This window comes from Cervus canadensis, chromosome X, assembly GCF_019320065.1.
Source record: "Cervus canadensis isolate Bull #8, Minnesota chromosome X, ASM1932006v1, whole genome shotgun sequence".
Classification (NCBI taxonomy): domain Eukaryota; kingdom Metazoa; phylum Chordata; class Mammalia; order Artiodactyla; family Cervidae; genus Cervus; species Cervus canadensis.
In genome coordinates, this window is record NC_057419.1 from 139,526,690 (window position 1) to 139,535,152 (window position 8,463).

Sequence of the window (8,463 nt, forward strand, 5' to 3'; positions counted from 1 at the left end):
CATGGCATCTGGTCCCATCACTTCTTAGCAAATAGATGGGGATATGCTGGAAACATTGACAGATTTTATTTGGGGGGGTGCTCCAGAATCACTACAGATGGTGACTGCAGCCATGAAATTAAAAGACTCTTGCTCCTTGGAAGAGAAGCTATGAGCAACCTTGACAGCATATTTAAAAGCAGAAGCATTACATTACTGACGAAGGTCCATCTAGTCAAAGCTATGGTTTTTCAACTAGTTATGTATGGACGTGAGAGTTGGACTATAAAGAACATTGAGCGCTGAAGAATTCATGCTTTTGAACTGTGGCATTGGAGAAGACTCTTGAGAGTCCCTTGGACTGTAAGGAGATCAAATCAGTCAAACCTAAAGGATATCAGTCCTGAATATTCCATGGCAGGACTGAAGCTGAAGCTGAAACTCCAATATCTGACCACCTGACGTGAAGAACTGACTCATTGGGAAAGACCCTGATGCTGGGAAAGATCAAAGTACAAGGGGAAAGATGACAGAGGATGAGGTGGTTAGATGGCATCACTGACTATTGGACATGAGTTTCAGTAAGCTCCAGGGCTTGGTGATGTTCAGGGAAGCCTGGAGTGCTACAAGTCCTTGGGGTCGCAACGAGTGGGACACGACTGAGAGACTGAACTGAAGTCAGCCAAGTGCAAAACCCGTGGCCATCTCTGTGTGGTTCCTGGAAGGAAAGCCCAGGGAAAGGAAGCATGCCAAAGTGATGGGCACTGTGAACCTGTCCAACATGATGGGAGGACACAGAACACAGGGGCACATCACTCAGCTCTCCATGGGGAGAACTTCCAAACCCGCCCACCTCTTTACAGGTTGCTTCCCCTCATGAGCAAATCCAAGGACTGTATAACCTTACAGGGAAAGTCATAGAGATCGAAGAGGACATTGACTGGATTGAAGAGCGAATGAAAGAAAGTGACCAGGACAAAAAAAGAGGGGTGCTTACAAATTCCATTATTCTGTATAAGTAGACCTATATTTCTGTATACTTGCAAGTCTCCTTTAAGGTTGCATGTGTGTGTCTGTGTGTGAGCTATCAGAACAGGCTGGGCTGGGATATGGAAGAATGGACACCAAAAAGGTGAAAGAACTTGTGTAAAGTACACAGACCATGGGGCAGCAGAAGCATGGAAGCCAGGGAAACGAGCCCAAGGATCTCACCAAGCAAGCAAGCTGTAATTGGAAACAAGCTGCTGCACCCTGGATCCCTGCCAGAAAGGAAAGGCTGGAAGAAAGCAACTGGGGGTGGTCAGGGAGAATGCACAGAATATGAAAAAGAGAATGGGGTAGATTCCCAGGCACAGAAGAGGCAGGGCCTACAGCCCTTGGACGCCCAGCTACAGAGATTTTTCTGTCCTTCTCAAGTGTAGGAACATTCCCTGGCATGACCAGGCACATGAGCACACCTTGCCTTTTTTGTAAGCTTTGGGAGACAGACAGGCACTGCAGCATAAGCCGCTGCTACCTGCAGAGTTTGCCAGTTTGAAACGTCATTCTTTGTATTCTTCGCAAAACCCTTGGGTATCAGGACTATGCAAAGCATGGATTAGGTTGATTCTCTCACTGCTCCCATCGCCAGAGGGCTGGGGAGACACGGTAGGCTGTGATGTGTTCTCATGTGGAGGCTAGATGAGAACAGAACAACTTGCAAAGGGCCTCTATATGGTAAATGGGCAGACTTCAATTCCTCTAGTACCAAAGAATCATGGCCCTTAATGCAGTGCTGTCCTTAATGTCTCACTGACTGGCATTCCAACAGGGTTCTGGGAGTTCCTTCATGCCAGGAAGAGCATGCCCTGTTTCTGCCTCTCTCCAAAGTGTGGCCAAGTCTCCTTAGTCCTATGCAGTGTTCATGTCTGCCATGCAAGGGACAGAAGGATGCCTGTTCCCTGCTGTGGTTCAGCAGAGATTGCCTGTGTTCGCCTCTCAAGTTTGAGAAGGCATCGTCTGACTGTGTGGACTGACAAAGTCAGATCTCCCCGGGATGCACCTCACACATTGCCCCCCTGCCTTTCATTGGACATATTGGGAGAGCTCCCAATGGTTAAAGGTCCTCTGGGACATGGGAATGTGCTTTTTCGATATGGAAGCAAGGAACTCGTGGTTCGAATTTCCGGAGGCCAAGTCAATGGCTGTTGGCACGCAGGACGTGCCAGATACAAGGCAGGGAAAGTATCTGGACAGACAGGTTGACTGGCGCAAAGGCAGCCACGTCTGGGCGGTGGAGCCCAGGACTCCCTGGAGCAATTCCCTCTGGGCTAGGGGCGTGTCCCTGGAGGGTGCCTCCCATTACCTTCTCTGTGATTGGTTGAGATTTTTGCCCAGTATCCTGGGCATGACTCACAGCTCCAGCAGCCTAGGGGGCCTGAGTGCCTGGGTGATTCGGACTGGATTGTGCACCGTGCCCCAGGCCATTCCCCACCATTTTCTTCAGTCTCAGAACACCCCCAGAAGAATCAAGCCATCTCCAGAGGGTGACGGCAGCCTGTGGGCAGGCTGTGCATGCCACCTGCTGAACTGTCATGTCCAGCCCCTTAACTGCTGCCCCAGCTTGGGGTCAAGGCCAGGGCCATGTGGAGAGTGAGACACAGCCAGCAGAAGGCCGGAGCCATGGAGGACTGTGGAACTTTGTAGTTGTGATCCCAGGTTCAGGGGGCAGGGCCCCTGCGGCCTGCCAGCACCGTGGGGTCATCAGGGACATTGCAGGCACCAGGGGACGTTCCAGGCGAGGAGGTTGCTCTCTTCAGGTTGGAGGCGGTGTGGAAGTCACGGACCTGGAGGGGGCAGAATTGGCGGGGATGGTGCTGCTGCTGGTTCCAGCTGCTGGTGGTAGACATTATGTAGGAGATGGAGGTGGTGACTGACAAGGAGAAGGAGCAGATGTCCTCGTAGGTGTGTGAGGAGAAGCCAAAGGAGTAGAGCCAGGAACATTCAAGGCCAGGAGCCCCGAGTGAATGGCTTGCGCTGGAGGGACTAGAGGTACTGGCAACCCTGCCAGTGGAGATGAGCTCTCGGCATGAGAAAGACCACAGGATCTGCACTCCTATCAGGTGGCAGAACCGACACAGGAAGAAGGCTCACTTGGCTGGAAGAAGTGCCATCATCCAGGGCATCCCTGGCTTCTGGGCCAAAGCTGTATCCTGATCTCCACTCCATGGGTTCGGCTTCTCAGGAGGAAGACATGGAGGGGGGGCAGGAGGAAGTTTTGGGAAGACGACACAGGCAAGGTGAGGGGGCTGAGGGAAGAGGGGCTGGTGGAGTGGCGGTCTCCAAAGGCACCTCGAGAGAGAGCCTGGGCAGGGCCACCACAGCTGTGGGTGTCAGAGGCATGACTCTTGGTGCCTCTTTTACCCCTGCATCTGAAGAGCAGATGCAGAGGAGTCTCCTGGCGGGGACACTATGTCAGGAGTTACCAGTGACAGTAGGCCAGAGGAACATTCCCAGAGAACTTTCATCGCAACTGTGGATAATCCTGGAAAGTAGTAGAGACAGCAGAAGTCTCACAACAAATCCCGGTCCGTCAGAGCCCCTGAAGGTTTCCCTACGAGTGCAGTGCAGAAGCACGAGGGTGTCCACCCTTGTGGAGCTAGAAGGGACTGCTGTCCTTGGATGCTACGGGTGAAAGACGACTGCAGACACATCCTTGCCACCCCTTTTGAAGACAGGTAGCAGATCAGAGACACAGGGCTTTCTTGCTAAACAGACACAGACACACAAGTATACCCACACACAACACACACACACTTAACGCAGACAAGACGTGCCGGCAGAGATTGCCGTTCCTGACATTCTAAACAGTGACATGGCGCTACCCAACAAACACAGACCAGGCAGAAATGAGGAGCAGTCAGAAACACTCTCCCTAGGCGGATGCAGATAGCCTCAGATGCAGAAGACCACGGGGGACCGAGACTCATGAGCGTGTCTGATGGTATGGCAGGGGCTGGGGACAGCAGTGGGGTGGCTGGGCACGAAGGAGTGCCCAGAGCCCTTGCAGATGCCTGTGTCAGCGTCCTTGTCTGCCCCAGGCAAGCCCTGTTGCTCGTGGCACTTCCTTTCCCAGATTTGACATGACTGGCTCCTTGACGTAAAGCAGATTATGAACCACCCCCAGGTGTCCGTCATTCAGTAACCAAGATGAAGATTTGGTTAACGACATGATGGATTTGAAGGTCTGTGAGGGAGACTCAGAGGACCAGAGGGTAGGGGAGCTACATGGGGAAGGATGAGGGGGAATCTTGTTATCCCTGTGCATGTGGTGTAGCATTCGGAGAGGAGTAGCAGAAGCTGTTGATGCCTGCCTGGCAGGCAAGCTGAGGACCCTAAAAGCTTGCACCTTTTCCCTCTTCTTGGTCCTGAAATGTGCAGGAGCTGAGCCATCCCTGGTCTCGCTGCAAGCTGATACTTTCCTTTTGGAACAACCCCTACTTGTGCAAGACAGTGATCATTAAGGAATACTACCTTGACATCGCTGGCACAACTTAGCTCCCAGTGCAATGTGAGTGGGTGGGGGAGGGAGTGCATGCTCCTCCTGCATGATCCAACCCTGTCTCCCCTGTATTCCCCAGGATACAGGATTCCTCCAGGGTGCATCATTCGCCTCTAGTCCACTAACTCTGGGATTATGAAAGGGGAGCTCCCAGCCAATGGGCTGCACAGCAGCAGCCTTAACTTCCTCAACTGGCTGTCAGACCACAACTGCCCAGGATTAAACAGGATTGCTGAGGTGGAGTCTCTCTGGGCCTCTGCAGAACTGGTGATTGCTATTAGACTTCTTGGCTGCTCATGGGAGGGTTTGGGGCCTGGTCAGCCCAGTGCTGGCCTTGTTCTTGTTGCCAGCAGATCATCGACGAAGACTTGTTGATCGATCCCCTGCAGCACTACCCAGGTAGAAGGTTCTGAAATGAGAGGTAACTGGGAGAACATGGGTTGTGAGGGGATCAGCAGCTGGGCCCTGAAGGCACAGCCGTGTAGAGGCCAGGACACTCCTTTCCCACATGGGGAATCTCAGGCTCATGCAGGCTGGATGTGGAGCCTGGATTCGTGTCATGCACATAGACTGGATGATTGAGGACCTCATCCTCAAGTCATCCTCAAGTCACTTCATCTCCAAGTCCTACAGGAAGCAGCTGTGCTTACAGCGTGAGAGTCCTACGTGATTCTGATAGAGGCAGGGTTAATCAAGCTCCTTCATCAGAATCTGCCTTCCCTGGGTCCTGCCATCCACAGGCCTCCTGCTGCTCATTGAGTTTGAGATTCCCTGGGCCCTTCACCCCCACCCCTTCTCCTGGGAAGCCCCACCAATTGCAACGGGCTTCTCTCTGGTGTCACATTGCACTTTTGTGCTGAATTTGGATTCTTCTCTGAATTTCCACATCCGCCGCTTGGCCTCTCACCACCAACACACAGTCACAACTGGAAATGGCTTAAGAGTGGCTGGTGATAATACTGAAGGGCTGGGGGAGGAAGTGGGCAGGGATCCCAAAAGGGCAGGACATGGAGCCTCCTGACATCATCTCCCACATTGCTGGACACGGGCGTCTTCAGCTACTGAAACACCTGTGTTCCCTGTTTGTGTTTATGTCCCTGTATCTTGCACGAGTGTGTGTACACAGGCGTGCTTGTGTCGCCTGTCTTTGTGCGTGTGTCTGGCCCGCTGCAGACACAGAGGTGAAGGCGACAGAACATGAGACGTGGAGCAACCAGAAGAGGAGGCACGAGGCCTCCACAGACTTGGGGAGAGTGGTCGTGGTATCTCCGCAGTGCCCATTATTTCCAGGACAGAAGTGAGGAAAGGTTGGCCAGTGATAACTGTCCTGCAGGTGCCAGCCAATCGCACAAATAGTATCTCTTGAACTTCTAGGCCGTTGCACTGCAGTTGGTCTAGTCTGGTATTCTGCCCTCTCGTGGAGAAATAGAAGAATGCTTATGAATGTAATTTATAAAATCCAGATGTATTCTTTACATGTTGAAAAAGATACCGTATAATTTGGATGACCACAAATTGTGGGAGAAACAGAGACAGCATCACCAGACCCCTTTCAATGAGTGCTAAGCCCACTGAAACATGCCAAAACCAGAATATGACAGGACTCCTTGACATTCAGAAGCATGTCAGGTAGATTTCCCTGCCAGGACTGTGGCATTTATTGTTCCTTCTGCTTGGAATGCTCTTCCCTTAGGTACCAATACGGCCTGCTCCCTCACTTCCTCCAGATCTCTGCTTAATTGCCATCTTTCAGGGAGACTTTCCCTCATTATCTTGAGTAAAAGAATAACATCATACCTACACACACCCTTTCCGTGATCTAGCAACTCATGTCCATTGAGTCTGTGATGCCATCCAACCACCTCATCCTCTGTCATCCCTTCTCCCCCATCTTTGATGTGCATTTCTCTAATAATTACTGATGTTGAGCAATTTTTATCTGTTTTTTAGCCACTTGTATGTCTTCTTTGGAGAAATGTCTGTTTAGATCTGCCCATTTTTGATTGAGTCTTTTTTCTTTTTTGGATACTGGCCTACATAAGTCCTTTGTATATTTTGGAGAATAATGCCTTGATAACTAATGAGGTTTGTGACATTACACAGGAGGCAGTGATCAAGACCATACCCAAGAAAAACAAATGCAAAAAGGCAAAATGGTTCTCTGGGGAGGCCTTACAAATAGCTGAGAAAAGAAAAGAAGCTAAAGTCAAAGGAGAAAAGGAAAGGTATACCCATTTGAATGCAGAATTCCAAAGAATAGCAGGGAGAGATAAGAAACCCTTCCTTAGCGATCAATCCAAAGAAATAGAGGAAAACAATACAATGGGAAAGACCTCTTCAAGAAAATTCGAGATACCAAGGGAGCATTTCATGCAAAGATGAGCACAATAAAAGACAGAAAAGGGATGGATTAACAGAAGCAGAAGATATTAAGAAGAGGTGGCAAGATTACACAGAAGAACTGTACAAAAAAGATCTTCACGACCCAGATAATAATGGTGTGATCACTCACCTAGAGCCAGGCATCCTGGAATCTAAAATCGAGTGGACCTTAGGTTGCATCACTACGAACAAAGTTAGTGGAGGTGACGGAATTCCAGTTGAACTATTTCAAATCCTAAAAGATGATGCTGTGAAAGTGTTGCACTCAATATGTCAGCAACTTAGAAAACTCAGCAGTGGCCAGAGGACTGGAAAAGGCCAGCTTTCATTCCAGTCCCAAAGAAAGGCAATGCCAAAGAATGCTTAAACTACCACACAGTTGCACTCATCTCACATGCTCGTAAAGTAATGCTCAAAATTCTCCAAGTCAGGCTTCAGCAATACGTGAAGCGTGAACTTCCAGATGTCCAAGCTGGTTTTAGAAAAGGCAGAGAAACCAGAGATCAAATTGCCAATACCCACTGGATCCTTGAAAAAGCAAGAGAGTTCCAGAAAAACATCTATTTCTGCTTTATTGACTATACCAAGGGCTTTGACTATGTGGATGACAATAAACTGTGGATAATTCTGAAAGAGATGGGTACCAGACCACGAGACCTGCCTCTTGAGAAACCTGTGTGCAGGTCAGGAAGCAACAGTTAGAACTGGACATGGAACAACAGACTGGTTCCAAATAGGGAAAAGAGTACGTCAAGGTTGTATATTGTCACTCTGGTTATTTAACTTATATGCAGAGTACATCATGAGAAACGCTAGGCTGGAATGAGCACAATCTGGAATCAAGACTGCTGGGAGAAATATCAATGAACTCAGATATGCAGATGACACCACCCTCATGGCAGAACATGAAGAACTAAAGAGCCTCTTGATGAAACTGAAAGAGGAGAGTGAAAAGTTGGCTGAAAGATCAACATTCAGAAAACTAAGATCATGGCATCTGGTCCCATCACTTCATGGCAAATAGATGGGGAAATAGTGGCTAACTTTATTTTTGGGGGCTCCAAAATCACTGCATATGGTCACTGCAGCCATGAAATTAAAAGACGCTTACTCCTTGGAAGAAAGGTTATGACCAACCTTGACAGCATATTAAAAAGCAGAGACATTACATTGTCAACAAAGGTCCATCTAGTCAAGCCTATGTTTTTACTGGTAGTCATGTATGGATGTGAGATTTGGACTATAAAGAAAGGTGAGCCCTGAAGAATTGGTGCTTTTGAACTGTGGTGTTGGAGAAGACTCTTGAGAGTCCCTTGGACTGCAAGGAGATCCACCCAGTCCATCCTAAGGGAGATCAGTCCTAGGTGTTCATCAGAAGGACTGATGTTGAAACTGAAACTCCAGTGCTTTGGCCACCTGATGTGTAGAGCTGACTCCTTTGTAAAGACACTGATGCTGGGAAAGATTGAGGGCAGGAGGAGAAGCAGACGACAGAGGATGAGATGGTTGGATGGCATCACTCACTCAGTGGACATGAGTTTGGGTAAACTCTGGGAGTTGGT

At 49.4% G+C, this 8,463-nt stretch overlaps 1 pseudogene; it reads left to right on the top strand.

The window, feature by feature from the left end:
* The first annotated feature begins 2,113 nt into the window (after positions 1–2,113).
* On the top strand, positions 2,114–5,820 carry LOC122435759 (annotated as a pseudogene).
* Positions 5,821–8,463: the final 2,643 nt, after the last annotated feature.